Source organism: Strix aluco, chromosome 5, assembly GCF_031877795.1.
Source record: "Strix aluco isolate bStrAlu1 chromosome 5, bStrAlu1.hap1, whole genome shotgun sequence".
Taxonomy (NCBI): domain Eukaryota; kingdom Metazoa; phylum Chordata; class Aves; order Strigiformes; family Strigidae; genus Strix; species Strix aluco.
In genome coordinates this window covers 59,496,127-59,514,722 of record NC_133935.1, presented here as the reverse complement: position 1 = coordinate 59,514,722, position 18,596 = coordinate 59,496,127, and the positions used below count along the sequence as shown (strand labels likewise).

General features: G+C 36.2%; 1 protein-coding gene across 1 annotated transcript in view; it reads right to left on the bottom strand.

Moving 5' to 3' along the window:
* FOXP2 (forkhead box P2) overlaps positions 1 to 18,596 on the bottom strand; it is a 445,405-nt gene that overhangs the window by 287,682 nt on the left and 139,127 nt on the right. The window contains exon 3 of the mRNA XM_074827537.1: positions 16,863 to 16,946. The gene's annotated coding sequence lies outside the window, so the exon portion shown is untranslated. The remainder of the gene's footprint in view (positions 1 to 16,862; positions 16,947 to 18,596) is intronic.

The window sequence follows — 18,596 nt, the reverse complement described above, 5'->3', positions numbered from 1 at the left end:
CATGTCAGCAGGTAAGCACATTCTCTGTCACAGATGGATTTACAGAGCCCTAGTAAGGATTGTAATATAGCTACTACACACTTATTGCTTTCCAAAGCAGTGAGATTAAAGCTGCCTCTAGCAGGTGTATATATACTATGACTGTTCTCCTAAGTGCAGAACAATTTAGGACAGACAACATTGCATAGGCCATATGGTCATATTTCCATGATTGTTACATCCAGAGCAGGACTTCTGGGTTTTTGGGGTTTGGGTTTTTTTGTTGGGTTTGTTTTGGAGGGTAGGGTGATTGTTTTTTGTTTGTTGGTTTGGTTTTTGAAAGGAAGAATATTAGGAGAAAACACGTGAAATCTTACTTACAGTTTAGTCCCATCATGCTAGGACTTACTATACACTGCACTTCCAGCTAAACTGAGATGCTTCCAGAGCTTTTTCAATTAAAAAATGCTTTGAAGTTTAACAGATTACTAAAAATAAATTAATTTTCTAATAAATACTTTCTGTAGTAAATTTCCTCTTAGATACCAGCACACAAATATTTGCAGAAAAAGGAAGGACAGACTTAAAACATAACGTCTTCACCACACTTGTACAACATGTGTGCTTAAGACAACAGTTTCCAGGTGTGACAAAGTAAAAGATTACAGGGAAAATCACAGATCTTTAGCTACGGAATTTCCAAAAGCAGTTTTTAACCAAAAAGCAAAATAAAGTACGAAAAAGCTATTCAATGGGGATACAATTTGGAGAAGATCGATGGTTCCAGAGTCTGTTATTTCTTCCACAAAAGCAAAAACTGAGCAGACTTAATTGCAAAGTTTACTTACTGTGCAAGCTTCACATACATCTCTTATTGTGGTAGATACTATCTATGGCTGTCAATAAATGCACATGAATGTTCTGAGGGGGAAACAATCAAGACTTCTTACTTCATGAGTTTTCAAAATGTACAACTACCCTTTTTATATAATGTTACTTACTAACGTTAACTCACTTTTTATGGGAGTTTTTATGTTTCTGTATAAGAAATATATGATTTTACTCTATCTGTCCTGAGCTTCATTTCTGAAGGAACCTGTTAAAGAATTTTAGGTCTCTCAAAATTCTTTTTTGCTTGAAATGTGACAAATGGGGTTCTAAATGTTTTTTATTCAGGGACCTTTCCTGTTCCTTGTCTCAAATTATGCAAATCACATATTGCAAACTCCATTAGTTGTGCTTCAAACAGCTACAAAAGATAGATATCAGTGTGTAATACTCCAGATTAATGATGGTGATACTGCAATTTGTCTAAATAAATACATGTAGTTTCCTGAACTCTGTTTCTCAGCTCAGAATGGCATCATACAGAATAAACTTGCAAACATATTTGGCAGAGGTTTCTGGATTACTATGTGCTCCAAAAGTTGACCTTTTTAATGTATTCTTTATTGATTCTTTTAGTTCGTAACAGGACCAATGGAAATATTACACATCACACCATACTTGCCCCTAGGAAAAGTCTAGGAGATCTTTTTAGTTCCAGTATCTAGAAGGGGACAGGACAGACTCAGAGCATAAGTGCCCCTACCTTTTTCTCCTGCCTTTGCTTCTGGGTCACTAAGGGATGGCAGGACAAAGATGGTGGTGCTTTAGGAAACTTGTAAGCTTCTGTGTCTCACTGCAGAGCCTTTCAGGAATACTGTCTAAAAAAAAAAATAGAGCTCACTTCCCCTACTCATACCCATGCAATCCCTTCATAAAAGCACTACAAAAACATGTTTTAACTGCTGTCACATTTTAATAGAATAGAATAGAATAGAATAGAATAGAATAGAATAGAATAGAATAGAATAGAACAGAATAGAACAGAATAGAATAGAATATTTCAGCTGAAAGTGACATATGACGATTATCTAGTCCAACTGCCTGACCAATTCAGGGCTGACCAAAAGTTAAAGCATGTTGTTAAGGGCATTGTCCAAATGCCTCTTAAACACTGACAGGCCTGGGGCATCAACCACCTCTCTAGGAAACCTGTTCCAGTGTTTCACCACCCTCTTGGTAAAGAAATGCTTCCTAATGTCCAGTCTAAACTTCCCCTGGTGCAGCTATGAACCATTCCCACACATCCTACCACTGGATAGCAGGAAGAAGAGATCAGCACCTTCTTCCCCACTTCCCCTCCTCAGGAAGCTCAAGAGAGCAATGAGGTCACCCCTCAGCATCCTTTCCTCCAAACTAGACAAGCCCAAAGTCCTCAGCTGCTCCTCACAGGATGTTCCTTCCAGCCCTTTCACCAGCTTTGTTGCCCTCCTCTGGATGTATGCAAGGACCTTCACACCCTTCTTAAACTGTGGGGCCCAGATATTCAGGAGCATTGCTGTACTTTGTCACTGATCAATCCTTTACCCTAACATCTACAGCAACTACCAAACGATGACAGAGATGACGCAAAATTAAATAGTTCCTATTATTTTTCATCCAAAATGGACTTCACACTTCAAATACATATTACATTAAGCTATTTACTGCTAAGCAGTAAATGTATAGGCAAATAAATGTAAATGCCAACAAATGAATACTGCTCTATCTTTAAGAATGTCTTGGAAGAGATGACTATTGATATATCTAGTCCTAAAAGATTCTAAGTATATATCACAATTCACCCAAAGATTCTTAACTCAGCCAAAGAGCCTTAAAATTAAATATATGTATTTCTAGATTGAGTCCTAATGGCTCAAACTTTGTCAAACCAAGTCATAGATTAATGTATCATCAAAATAACTGATGCTTCTACAGAAGTCCAATATTAATTATTCTAATCATGCTTAAGTGTTCCCATCAACAAAAAGGTCTTTGGATGTTCAACGTCAGCAGAAAAATCTGCAGATTTCCTGTATTTCTTTTAAAATTCTAGACCCTAACTGAGACAGTCTGAATAAGCAGCATTTGCATTATCAGCAGAGGGGAAACTACTAAATTAGAATTTTTCCTGAACAAAATTCAAGGAAGTGGTAAAGTAAGAGTGGCAGCAAGGGTCATTCACACAGGAAAAAGAATAATGTGGTATATTTCCCAGTTATCTTAATTATTAATGAAATTGGTATTATTTGATTTGCTAATTTGGTAAAAAATGCTGCGACTACAAAGAAAGGAATGAAACCTCAGAAACACTGCCTGTACTTCACACAACTTCATCTGACCTTGAACAATGCTGGTGCAAAGAACCCAGACAAATTAGATTTTACGTTTACAAGAATTCCACACAGTGAACATCTAAGCGTGTGAAAGTCTCCTGACAATTTTTCCAGGTTGTTCTCACAAACAGGTAAGAATTTCCTTGCTAAAACATCAATCGGCTCCCGATGGGAGTTACTTTAGGTAGGCCTGAGGAATAAGAAGCTTCAGAATTATGGCCTTTCCGTCACAGTACAGCAGTTCAAGAAAAAGGACAAGAGCAAGGGATTAAGGAAGCTTAGATATTGTTCACAATTCAAATTAATCTTTGAGTAGATGATGGGTTATAAGTGACAGATGAATAAGTAAGTAGAATTTTCAAGTAAATGTTGCTTTTGTCCACAGCCAGGAGGATTTGCTTAGCTGAACTACAGTTTCCTCAGTGCCTGGTTGATGCAAGAACCAACAACAAGGCATAAATTTAAGCTAAAAAGCTTACCTTCATTACTAAAAGATATATTAATGAAAGATATATTAATATATTTTTGGTTTCTTCCTTTTTAAGCAGAAAACTGGTCAGTCAAGAGAACAAATCAAGCAAGTAAAACTTACAGAAAAAAAAGAGCAACAAATACTAGTGCCTGAACTCTCCTAGAAGTTTCTTTAAGTCATCTGGAAAACCGTTCTATCAAGGGTAAGAGATCAGACAAGCGTGCTCAAATAGCTGGTGTTATTTGATGTCTCATCTATACTGGGTAAGAGTAATATAATACATCCGGAAAAGCCTAAGTAAACATGAAGTATCCTATATGTAATAATCCTTTATGCAATTCATTTTAAAAATTCATAGGAATTTTTTATAAATTCATAGGTATTAAATTAGCCAATTAGGGACAAACTTTATCTTTTTCTCTTGAAGCATGCATAAATATCCTTGACACAATGAATGAAGAAAAAAAAAACAAAACAAAACCCAAAAAGAACCCAACATCCCAAATCAGTTAAAACTAACAATACCTATTTAAAAATGCAGAAAAACAAAATGTGAATAGTTTAAGCAATCATGTGCAGAGTATTTAGACAGCCTTTTGTCATACTATGTTTGTTGTGCTCTGTCAAAGCAAAAAACCTGCTGTAATAAGTGCAATTATTTTAACAGATTTGAATGAAGCTGTTCAGGACAGACTTTTAAAGCTACTTTATTACACAGAGTAACATAGAAGGAATATTTTTTAATTTCAATAAAGAGGTTTAAAATATATTTTAAAATATTAAAATATTAATATTTTAAAATATTAAAAATATTTTAATAAATGCCTTTATATTACTGGATTTTATATTCCTGAGATGTAAATAAAACAGTAACTCTGCAAAGCTCACGGAAGAACTACATAAGCCATTTTACGAGGAGGATATACTTTTCCTTCTTTTCTATGAATGTATAAAGCTCTTACTAAATCTATTGATCTGTGAAACACAGTGCACTCCAGGGAGGCAATTCACTTGACGTTCTGTATCAAATGATGAGATGAATAATGATCATACCATTTGGTAATTAAACGTCTTACAAACCTTTTAACTGACTGAACGTCAGTAAGGTCAAATGAGATCAAACCTATTTTTTGTTGTTGTTTTTAATTCTTCTATTAGCAATACAAAAGTCATATTTAAAAGTAACTATAATATTACATGGCAAAACCAAATAATTAAACAACATGTTTTTCACTCCTGTATTATTACATAGTTTGATTACACAGAGAAATTGTTGTTTCATCCTACAGTCCTATTAAAATCTTAATTGTAAAGCTTTTGGAGAGGTAGCCACTCACCAGTATAGTGCAAATAACTAGCAATCTTATTGGATTAAGGGAAATGAACAGCACATAGAGCAAATTTAAAATATACCAAAGCACCAAGCAATTAAAATAAACCTCCTTGATAACTTCCTGTATAGTTACAGGGATCTAACTGTTTATTAGAGGATGAGTACAGGACATTTCACTACTTTGAAGTCACTATCAGTGTTCATCACCTTACACATTAATTTGGACATTTTATCTATTAATATATACTAATAACTTCAAAATTTGGCACTGGAAACAAATCCAAATTATTTAATAAAGAAGTCACCTACAACTGTAATTTCATGAATAGTTTTGTATTTTGCCTGTAAATTTGGCAGCTGCAAAGGCAATCAAAAGACGCAGCCAAGATAGTTTTTACTACAGACTGCCAATACTGCAAAAATCACTTGCCTCAATAGCTAGAAGTTTCCTCCCAACACCTCTGTCACACCTGGGATTCCTAGAAAAGACAGTATCTATTCCCATACGACTTTGGCATAACCTTATTGGTTGTCATGAATCAAAGCCTTCATTGCCAGAAAGAATAAATCCCTCCATCTTCATGCAAACTGTCACCATCAGAGTTTACTGCCCGAAGACTCAGATCCCAGATATTAAAGAACATCTTAGGATTTTCCTCTAGCTATTTTCCTAGAAAAGGAAGAAATCTTTATTAGCCTATAAAGAAAACATCCAACATCTTTCTCAAAAACAAATTGTGACAGATTCAGTGAACTTTCAGAAACATACAATTGCACAAACACACAATCAAAATCTGAAATAACTAAACAACACAATCAGTAACAGCCTATATATTTATTACAATTCTGTCTTGCAGAAGAGCAAACTGGCCACTCTCAAAAAACCATCCTTAGTCTACTGTGGATAGTATCCTTGTGTTGCCTCAGGTGCTTCTGCACAGCTAAAGCCCAGAAAAGAGAAGTTTCTGGCAGAAGCTGAAAGAAAGAGAGGATTTTTACAATGCATCTGAAGAAGTAAGGCAGCAGACGAATTTGCCAGCCGAAGGACAGAAATTTTCTGGTGAAGTCCCGCATCCATGCTGAGGACTGGCTGCTACTATGCGACATGAGAGAGACGTGGGAAATACCTTCTTAATATCAACTGTCAGTTGCTCACAGTACTTTGTCTTTCCTTGTCTCAAGGCTGGGAACAGAGGTCAAGTTCACAAAATGAAAAACAGGTAATTAAATCACAAGCTCTGCCTTCTGGGATCTTTTAAGTATTGGACAGGGTATTCAAGATCATAACGTAGTAACTTCAAAACACTGCCCTATCAAATACATTCAATCAATCCAATATATAGCTTTTTCAGGCCAAACAAGTCAAATAAATTTAAAATACCTTGAACTAAAAATATTTTTGAATTGCAAAATTTAAATATAAATTGTAAGATTGCAGTAACGTTAATACTTCCTCAGATCTCATTTTCTCATATAGCCTAGAAGTACAGCATTCAGCAAATCTCTGAGAGACAGAGCAAATACTCATTTTTCTAAAAGTTCAACATTAAAAACTTTAGGGAAAAAATGTTACTTTACTGTAACTAACTGGAGTATTCCATTATCTTTTATAATTGAAAGCAATTAACCACGGGACTTCCACAACTGAATAACGCCTCTTAAAGAGGCAAATAAACAGGTACTCAGATCAAACATATTTAAGGACAGTATTATGCATTTAAGCATAATTTAAGCATGATTTAAGCTGTGACCTATGAAAAGATGCTCTGTGGAGGTTCAACGGCTTCAACATATGCTCACTTAACAAACAGCCACAGCAGTTAAGGATGCTCCTGCCCTCTCCCTCCTTCCCCAGTTGTTTCACAGAATCACAGAATCATCTAGGTTGGAAAAGACCTTGAAGATCACCCAGTCCAACCATTAACCTAACACTGACTGTTCCTAATGACATCATATCCCTCAGTGCTATGTCAACCCAACTCTTAAACATCTCCAGGGACGGGGACTCCACCACCTCCCTGGGCAGCCCATTCCAACACCTAACAACCCGTTCTGTAAAGAATAATTCCTAATATCCAGTCTAAACCTTCCCTGGCACAACTTGAGGCCATTCCCTCTTGTCCTATGGCTTATTACTTGGTTAAAGAGACTCATCCCCAGCTCTCTGCAACCTCCTTTCAGGTAGTTGTAGAGGGCAATGAGGTCTCCTCTCAGCCTCTTCTCCAGACTAAACAACCCCAGTTCCCTCAGCCGCTCCTCGTACGACATGTGCTCCAGACCCTTCACCAGCTTCGTTGCCCTTCTCTGGACACGCTCGAGTAATTCAATGTCCTTTTTGCAGTGAGGGGCCCAACACTGAACACAGTAATCGAGGTGCGGCCTCACCAGTGCCGAGTACAGGGGTAAGATCACTTCCCTGTCCCTGCTGGCCACACTGTTTCTGATACAAGCCAGGATGCCATTGGCCTTCTTGGCCACCTGGGCACACTGCTGGCTCATGTTCAGCCGGCTGTCAATCAACACCCCCAGGTCCCTCTCTGACTGGCAGCTCTCCAGCCACTCCTCCCCAAGCCTGTAACACTGCTGGGGGTTGTTGTGGCTGAAGTGCAGCACCCGGCATTTGACCTTATTGAAACTCCTACAGTTGGCCTTAGCCCATCGCTCCAGCCTGTCCAGATCTCTCTGCAGAGCCTCCCTACCCTTGACCAGATCAACACTCCCACCAACTTGGTGTCACCTGCAAATTTCCTGAGGGTGCACTTGATCCCCTCATCTAGATCATCAATAAAGATGTTAAACAGGAGTGGCCCCAAACCGAGCCCTGGGGGACACCACTCGTGACCGGCCACCAACTGGATTTAACTCCGTTCACTACAACTCTTTGGGCCCGGCCATCCAGGCAGTTTTTTACCCAGCAAAGCGTGTGCCCATCCAAGCCACGAGCAGCCAGTTTTGCCAGGAGAATGCTGTGGGAAATGGTGTCAAAGGTCTTACTGAAGTCAAGGTAAACAACATCCACAGCCTTTCCCTCATCCAATAAGCGGGTCGCCCTGTTGTAGGAGGAGATCAGGTTTGTCAAGCAGGACCTGCCTTTCATAAACCCATGCTGACTGGGCCTGGTCATCTGGTTGTCCCACATGTGTTGTATGATGGTACTCAGGATGAGCTGCTCCATCAGCTTCCCGGGCACCGAAGTCAAGCTGACAGGCCTGTAATTTCCTGGATCATCCTTCCGACCCTTCTTATATATGGGCGTCACATTGGCCAATTTCCAATCTGTCAGGACAACCCTTGTTACCTTCCCAATGCCAGAGCTGCCTGCTGCCACTCAGGGGCTGGCAAAACAACCATACGAGCACTCCTAAGTAACTCTCCTGCAAAGCCAAGTAGCATGGTCTAAACTGTTATGGATTTTCCACTGCATCAGCTGGGAATCCTTTCCACATTTATTTCCATTTTGCTTTTTGAAAGTGACAGGTTGAAGAAGAGAAGGAAGAAAGAAAGCAAACACAAGTTCTGCTGTAGGGGCAATAATGAATTTCTGAGAGAGGGCAAAGATACCTAGAACTGCAGCACCTGCTCATTAAATAATTATGTGCTTTAGTTATTAAAAGGATTATTGATAATGATGAGTCTAATATTTCTGCAGAGAAGAAGAAAGATTGACAAATGGGCATGCTTAGCTTCCACATTCCTTGTAACATTACTGCTCAAAAAGGCAAATGCAAAATGATTCTGTCCAAAGAGAAATCTTTAAATATTTTTCCATTCATTTCAGTAATTCAGTTCAACATATTAGCTTTATTTGTAAAAATAAAATAAATAATAATGCTGTCATTCATTTAGTCCACTTAAGCAGTAGAGAAACTGGTCTGAGGCAAACTTCCTTGAAAGTTCTGACAGGATGATGATGCAAAGATTACAAAATCCTGAACTTACTTTTTTAAATGAGCAGTAACAATCAAGTTTTAGAAAAAATACACCTACCTAAAACGAAAGTAAAAACCTTTGACTTGGTTGAGTAGAAATTTTGTATGTGTTATTGTTTTAATTCTTTAATAAGTGATGGAAAGGGAGAAATGGATTTGTATTATGTTATAAAAATACATCTTACAGCAAACAGAAAACAAAGTAAGAACTAATGGCAGGTGGCCATGTAAGAAAATTTCCATATTGGCACAAAGAAAGCTATATATTCACCAACTTGATTGTAGAATGTACTGTTCAGACAATAAATACTAGTTACAAACTTGTTGCAAAACATTTAAGACATGAGGTCACATGTCTTTGTCATATCACACTATTCGTCTGCTCTAGTTTGAAATGTTTAGTAGTTAACTTCAGCAAAATCAGAATGATATTAGGTTGCAAATTCAATTACAGAAGCACAGGAACACCTATATTTACTTCAAAAGATCTAAAACAAAATTTAATTCAGTTTCTACTTCACGTATAACAACACAGAATTAAAATTACAATCCGTTTCCCAGTAGTGTAGTTACCTATAAAACTATACTTAACTGAAGTATATAGATTCTAAATTTCTAGTTTGTATATGCTAATGTACCGTGTCCTACACGCTATTCTTGAGAAGCCACTGTATATTGTTTAAACTATAGCAACAAGCAGTTGTAACTTTGCAGTCTAAGATTACATGCCTGGTATTCTCTTTTGCAAAACCTTCACTGGTTCTGTAATAATTTACTGAATCTTCATATAAGTACATAAGTATATAAGAATATATATGCATATGTTTGGATGTAGGACCAGAACCACCATATGAACCAAAACGTGACCTATTTTGCTTCTCTAAAAGACTCAAACTCAGAAAAAATTAGTAAAAGTTCCTTCAAAAATTAAACTGTGAATATTCGAATTTTGTAAAAAAATCTGTTGCAGTTACGCACAGTTTTCCCCATCAAATCACCAGTTAAAAAACCTATCTCCTGTAGGCTGTGACTGACAACAATTACCACTGAATAGCTGTTTTACAGACTACATTAAAAATTCTGAGGCCCAGCTCCTAAGGGACAGTGATCTTTGTACAGTTCCTAGATGACAGTGCCCACAACAAAAAAAATCATTACTTCTTTCTTTGCTAGATCCCATAATGCATTTTTCAGAGGAGAGAAGAAATCACTCCCCAAGACAGTTAACAAGCACCACTTACAAATATAAAACTCATTTAAAATCAGCTTTTTAGGGAGGTTAACTCTCAGAGCAATCAAATAAACATCTATTCCATTTTCAAGATCCCATTTATTTTCAGGAATTAGATCTGCTGTTATTTCTTCCATATGCAGTTACTTGTACTGAATGGCTTGCTTTATTGCCTACTTTTTTTTTTTTTTTTTTAAAATAAGGACTTTAAATAGCTAATTCATCACATTTATCATGGACTGATTTCTGGATAAGGTAACTTCAAAAGCATCCCAAAAATATAGATAATTTCTTTTACTGTGTTACTTGAAAACATGGAAACAGTAACATGAATATCAGTATTTCAAAATTACTTCAGATATGGTCAAATAAGAAACCATGCTGAAAAAACAGCACAAATAAGTTGTTCTGAGAAATAGGGGAAACCACATTTGGTTTCCTTAAGTTTTACAGAAATCCAAAGTAAACCACTGTTGAGGTTTCTATTTCTCTTGATAAAATTAGCTTTTATTCTGTCTAAATCAATCTATGTTGGAGCACTCACATGTCTCAGCATTTTCTTCCAAAAACTGTGGCAACTCCTAATGGATTTCCAATTTAACTAGAAAAACCTCTGAGAGATAGAAAAGACTTCACAACACAGAAATGAGCACTGATTCTTTGTCTTGGATTTCCTAACAGGGTAAAAAACAGGGCAATTCTACGTATATAATTAAATTCTAATTAAACTAAGGTTCTCTGTTGCCTCCTCTGAAAAACAACATGTTCTAAGAACTTAATTTCATAGAAAGCAGAGAAGGAAAACAGAAGGCTTAAAATAGGAATTTCTGGTAGAGTTCTGTCTACCTCTAGTTCCTTCCCACAGAAAGACAAAGCTGTTGATGACCGTTTTATCCTATTGCATGAACAGAAAGAGCACCATAGAATGAATGAGAAGAGACTTCCTGCAGGAGGATGGGAAGTCCTATCTTGATAGCACCACAGTCACTATATTTTGCTTTTTAAGTGTTCAAATTTTAAGTCTGGAAGTGCTGTGAGAGCATTAAGAGTTTGGCCAGACACACAGTCATCAGCATGGCAGCAACAGAAAAGACCTCTCCAGAGCACAGCTGGTGCCACTGCTGGTGCCAGTGCTCTGCATTATGAGCACAATAGAGTAATTTTCCCTCTTAAAAATATGACCAGGGTGGGAAAAACTGAGAGTATCATTCGCATTTCTTAGACTTATTCACAATCATATTGGAAATAGAATTTTGACCAGCACCACCCCTGCCACTGTACACATCAGCACAACTAGCTGTGTATTCTGACTAACAGTTAATCTGGAAATCTATCCTTTTTACAGTCTGTCAACTCACTCCTGCAAGTCATTTTCAAAGAGCTCATTCATAATTTATTTCAAACGCAATATTCGTGAAATCTCACAAGCATCCCATCATTAAGTACCAACAGCAGAATATGTTATAATAAATTTCTTAACTTTAAAAAAATTTTTAAAAAAAGAGCAGATTTTGTTTAAACAAAGAAAAGAGCAAAATTAATATATTTGTTATTTAAACGACTGTATTTTCAAGGTGGAAAATCAAAGCTGCATCTGCAAACTTTGTTCATATATTTTTAACTTATTTTATATTTATTTCCTTTATTAACTCTAAGGGAGTTTGACAAAATTGTACTGAACTGAAACACTGGTGTCTTGCTTTCTAGAAGAAGTGGTCCAACTAGTAAGAAGGAACCCACCAGTGTGACTAAAAAGACAAATTCTCATTGTTATCCAGGTAAAAGAATAAGAGGTATATGTTATCTGTTGCATCTTAACTCACTTATTATGCATTATCTTATTTCTAAAAATTACACAGACATATTACACTGCTCATCTACAGCAACTCTTTATAAAAAAGTGTTGTGAAGAACATTTGGGGTTTATTGACCATTATTCTGAACAGTTTGTCACAATAGCTCTAGCAGTTCATATTTTTTCATGTACTGTATCACACATACTTTTAGAAATGTCAGGACTTATTTTAGAAACTTTACTTTTAATATTCAAAATTATGTCAGTGATTTTTAAAAACCTATAAAAGTAACAATCTATTTTGCATTATTTCACAGAAATATGTTCTTAAATAATAAACTCACCCTCAGTTAATCTCTATTATTTTTTTAAATTAAATTTTAGGAGACTTTATCCATCACCAGTCTCTTAAAGAATCAGAAGCAGTAAGAAAATAAAATCAGTATATCCATTACTCTTAAATTAAAAAAAAATCCCTTTGTTTGAGAGAAGTAACAATTTAAACATAATTGGAAATTCCACAGGAAATGATGATAATATTTTCAACAATTATAGTTTTGGTAAAAGCCATTAACAGTTTAACATCAAGCCAGCAAACACCTTTTCCTGGTATATTGTGCATAAAAAGTATTCCCATCTGTTTCAATGCTTTGGCTTTTTCATGGGCTTAAACCTGTCAAATTATTCCATTTGATTTCAGAGAATTCTCATATGGCAATCTATTTTATTTACTTTATCTTCAATAAAATGGTTGAGTGAGCATTAGCAACTATGAGACACAAGTTTCAATCAGTCCTCTGCCAAAGGCGTCAATCTACATTAGACCTACTGTGCTGTGAGCTGCAGCCAGAAAGCTGGAGTAAGACAGGGCAACAGTGAGTGAGTGAGCGAGACCTAATAAAGCAGCAGTGAAGAGAGAGAAAATTCTCCCTAGACACTAGCATACACTGCTTATATAATGCGTGTGCCTAGTTCAACACACCAGTAGCTCCTTAATAAAGCTGACAGCTAAAGAGGAGCTTCAGACTCCAACTTTATTTTACATGACAACTACAGTAATGGTCCTCTGTTCTCAAGCAGGCCACATTTAGAAACTTGTATTCAGTTCAGTTAAAAATTAAGAGTTCTCACCTCTCTCATTCATGTCACATAGAAAAAAGAATCATAAAATTACTAAGATGCACAACATCTCTCCTCATTTCATACAATTACTTGAAAAAACATCAGATTTCAACTAGCTTTTCCTTAAAAATTTCTATGCTAGAAACCACAAAACAATCAGTGTATTTGAGCAGTATCTCACTTCTGAAGGTATCATTAAGGACTAATTCCAACAAATGTAGGACATCACTCCTAGATGCCATGAAAATATCTCCCAAAGCACAAACTCTGTAATAAGTGATGCAAGTTCATGTTTGATATGCGCTGTAAAAAGCAGATTATTTTAATAGTGCTCTTCCTAGCAAATCAGACCATTAAGACTACTTAACGTTCAGCTGAATTGAAAAGCTGGCCAGTTTTAATCCACAGTCTGATACTTTGTATAATCATAGCAAAAATGTACTACATCACAGTTCCAAGCCACAAATTTGATTCTATCAATGTAAACTACTTTTTGACAAAAGATGCCTTCAGGTTCCCCCAAATCAGTAATTTACAGCTATTCACAATCACCCTGGAAAGATAATTCAAAAATCTACAACAAACAGTGTCTCTGTTCTAATACAATTCCATTCAAATGTAAAATACTCTTTTATGTTTCAGACTCTTTGTGGTGGAAACCAGATTGAGGACAAAGCCCATCAATCCCCATCCAATTGCTTCTTGGAAAGCAGATACCACCTTTTCCTTCCGACATTATTCTGTATATCCTCTTCCCCTTCACCTACAGCAGTTATCAAAACTTATTTGCCTTCTGACTAGACATGTGGAAGAGTTACCCATCTTCATCGACAAAAGTTAATGCCAATCCATTATCCGTGTCAGTCATCAACGTGATCACCAGTAATAGGTCCTTACATAACTCTTGAGAGAGTTCCAGTTCAGCTGCAAGATTAACTATATGAGATGTACTTTTGTACTTATCTAACAATATGATTATGCTTGCCCTATGCAAAATAAATACATATATGTAGACTGAATATTTTGTAGGTATACAAAATGCATACATATACAACTCGCGTACATGAGTTGTGCTGTTTAAAGTCCTGTAGTACCAGGAAGAAACAGGAATGAACACAATGTCTCCTCTTTCACAAATTACCAATACAGGACAGAAGAGCTAGATCAATCTAACAATAATTAATACCACAAGTACAATTCAGTTCACTAACACAGAAGATATTCATATTTAGAAAACTTCCTTAGCTTTTTTTCCAAAGCCTAATTCACTCAGATAATTCAGATGTAACTGTACCATTAATATCCCCAGAAGTGTCCATTTAAGGCATCAGTCCAAAACTGGAACATTTTTCTCTGCTTTCACATTTCTCCAATATGGATTTTTGTCTTGGTTGCACTTTTTCCAACTCAGTTTTCTAAAACTTACTGCTAAACAGTTAAGTGGTCTATTGAAAGACAGGACAGAAAGCAAACAGAATTTTTCTCATTGCTAATTAAAAGTGTACTCATGAATGCAATTTTATTTTCATCTATTTCTATCACTACTTTTATGACTGAATCCCAGTTTTCAATCAGTGCAAAGACACCGTGTCCTGCCATAAAAAACTATCAACTCTAAATGACATACTGAAGAACTAACATTCAGAATTTACTATTTCCTCATGGACTACAAAAACATTCACTCTCCACTTTCACATACTGCTAGAAATAGAGACCAGTGTTAAAAAGGCCAAAAAGATTTTGGCTTTCTTTACAGAAAGCATTTTTATAGATTGTATTTAACTTAAAAGTTATGGAAGAAAATAATGGAGGAAACAGAGTAACAGTTACTTTCCTCCATATGCCTTAAGTTCCAGACATACTGGAATTCAATAAAATTATACTGCCAAACTATTATAGATGCACAAGTCATTATTACTGCATTTCTGACATTACTTGGTACAGAACACGCAAATTTCCAGAAAAAAATACCCTTTAAAAAATGAAAATTTCTTGCTGGCTCCCCAGATTTCAATTACTACACAATTACTACACATTTTCTACCAAACCAATCAGTTCTCCAAAATACTGACACTGTCTATGAGAAACTAGTATTACTAGGGATTACTAGGGACAAGTGGCATGTCAAGTCATATGTATACATATGTGACAGAAATGCAGTCATATTTCTATTGCTACCTAGAAAGCAAAAAATCTGACATTTTTAGTGTTTTCTCCATTGGGTAATGTAAGAAAAAAACCCTCTCTTGCAAATACATTACTACATATTACCATACAGCTGCACACAAATTCATATGTGATGCCTGTTTCCCTGTATAGTGCTGTATATCCTTTGATTTACAACACGGCTGAAGCTAATATTGTATCTTTTCTTCTTTTTAAGGTTTCACCATATTCATACCGTACCCTTCAGGCCAGTGCCCCAAGTCCTTGGAAAAAGATGAAGTTAAATCGGAAGAAAGGAATTTTCCTTTCTTATTGCCCCGTGGGTGAAGACAGTCACAGTGAAACACATATTAGGCCGGTCTTGTTTTGCACTGCTTTGAATTAGGTTAAAAAGGTCTGTGCTTCCTCCCAGAGGGTGAAACTTTAGAAAACTTGTTATAAACATAGTTTCAGCACTAATTACTCTCACCATCATTAACTTCTCTGGAATTACTTCTTTTTCTTGCCTTTCTGAGCCATCAATTTATGAAGATGGATATATCAATATTATGGAGTACATAGGTATATCTAAAGATTTCATAATACCTTAGCAGTTACAGCACATGGCATACAGGGAAACAATACATACTTACTTCAGAAACAGTGGTGTACACAGAAGCAACTGGGCCTGGTTCCTATTATGGTGAGTTAGCTGTACCCTGTTGAAATCTGCATCTATAAGATTTAGTATCAGGCACCAGTTGGGCATATTTTGCAATTTATACATTAAAATATTGCTGAAAATTCTGAATTTGAACAGTTTTGGAAATATTCTCAAGATGTTTTTTACCCCTGTAGGAAAACAAAATATGAACAATTGCAACACTCGACATGTAGATTAATTTTTTGTTGCAATAGCAAGTATGAAAAATCTGATATAGATGTGAGTGGCTTGCTAAGCTCTCATCTTATACTAATTCCTTCAGAATGTCCTTTTCCAGATCTCTCTAAGGTAAAAAAATTGGTATCCAGTTGTACATGATTCACTCAAGATAGCTGTGAAGGTCTGGAGCAAAGAAAGGTATTCAGTGCAGGCATGCCAAGACCTAAATTGGTACTATAGCCACTGTTTCTTCACAGGCAGGTTCACAAAAGCAGTTCAAGCAAGATTTGATCTTATGGTCCTTGATATCATGGAATATTCCTGGTTACCAATGGAACAGAGATCATCCCGGTTTCAGGAAACTAGGAATATCCAAACTCAGGCATTCATTACTATTTAATCTCGCAGTTTAAATTTAAAATTTATTACAAAAAATATTTATATAAATATAGTCTAAAAGAATTTCTAACCAAATTAGCTCAATTATCATACCCTAATGCACCTGATGTAATGAAACTATACAGCGTTCCAGTGACCTTGGTGAGAGAACCATGTTTTCACCAATGCTGAAAAAGCATGTAGGGAAAGCCTATATGACTTAAATATTCTCTGCTACCTAGTCATAATACAAGCAGTCATACATCTCAGTGAGTCACTGGAAGCAGAGATCAGCTATTTGAGAATGGACTGGTAAGCAAGAACAGCAATTCTAGAACAAAAGAAAGTTGCAAAAAATAATACTCAAAGGTAAATGATGCTTGACCTATACTCACCTGCTCCTTCTAAGCCTCAGAAAGACCTTTTAACTTCAACCTTGAATGGAAGTGATGTCCAAAATCAATTCCAGTACCATCATCCTGACAAGACAAAGAGAAATGTTTACAGCTATTTAGACATCATTTAATGAAAACAAAATAGAATTTGGCTTTATCACACCCTCTAATTAGTTCCAGATGTGCATAAGCTGATTCTTAAGTATTCTGAAAGAAAAAGGAAGAAGTTGCAATTTTTTATTTTTCTATTTTGAGATAAACATTTTGGTTGAAAGTAATCAGTTTATATATAGTCCACAAAGACATATAATTGTTCAAGAGTCTGCCTGGTAGTAGAGGGACAGATAAACCATCACTCAAAGTCTAGTCTTATTTTTTTTATTCTATTTTTATTATTAAAGTACCTAAAGGCAAACAAGAGGGAGGCTTTCCTGAAGTAGTTTGCTCCAGAGAACTGCACACAGTATCACTACCAGTAAGTTCACAGGGTCATCTGAAGGAAGCAACAGAAACTGGGAGACAGCCTGCCAATGAAATTTAAATCTATATGCATCTTAGGAAGGACAAAAGGACAAGTAAAAAGAAAAAAACAGCTTTGAAGCTGAGACTGCAAGACTGCATTGAAGGGAGAAGGTTGGACAAGACAGAAGAAATAAAGACGATGCAGGTCCATAGAAAGTATATTTACATTACACCTATGCCTGAGCACATCTCTCTTTGCTGAAATCAACTGGCATAGGCAATCCTACATCCATGCTAGTATACTCATATATGCTCCAAAACAGAAGGGCTGAATGCAAACTGTCTAATGGAGGTGGTAGAATAAATGTCTGGTAATTTTCTAGAAAAATGTTAGCTTGCAAAGACCAAAACAGCGGCAGAGACCTGGAAATATTTCCGAGCACTGTTTAATTTACTAATATAAACATAGCCTTAACGCCTGAAACTCTGCTACTTCTGAAGTTGATCCTACCAGCCTCTCCATAGTGCCTCTTGGCAATTTGCCCTTGCTGACAAGGTCAGACAGAAGCAGACTGAAGAGTAAAATGAATGCAGAATTTTATAAAGAAAAGACTGCTTTCCCACCGTTTAAAAAAAAAATCTGTGTTCCAACTGGCATTATTAATACACACTTTGTTACAAGATGTTTGGACATTTAAAAGAGCTGCAGTTCTAACTTATTCCTTTGTTTGTAGAGTATAACAAAACCTGCTGGGAAGGTCGAAGTTCCTAGAAAACTGAAAGCTACCTGGCAGCCTCTGTAGTAGGACAAGTGAAGAAGGAAGAGCAAAGAATGAGAGGCTGGAGGAATAAACACTACATGAAACTCCTGCACAGTAGGACAGCACTGGGAAATGAGAAGGAAATCTTATGAGCTCTTAATACAAAGAGGAAAAAAAGAAGAAAATGTTAAAAACAGCTAACAATTCTAAGGCAAATATGAGGAGGTGAAGGTGGGTGGCAATTCTTTAAAAGTTATTGGAAAGTAAACTATGTCAGTGGAACTTTGCTTGATGGTCATGTGGTCACCCTGAATCCAGAATGGTGAGATGGATACAGCCTTCTTAGAAAAAAAAATTAAGATAACATTTTATCATAATTATTCCTAATGTCAAAACAACCACACTCGTTAGTCTTGATTATTAAAATTTTATCTTTTGTCTTTTTCAATTATCAGGATTTCTACAATTTTTCAGAAGTCAATAAGGAACATTTAAAGTAGGCAGGATCACA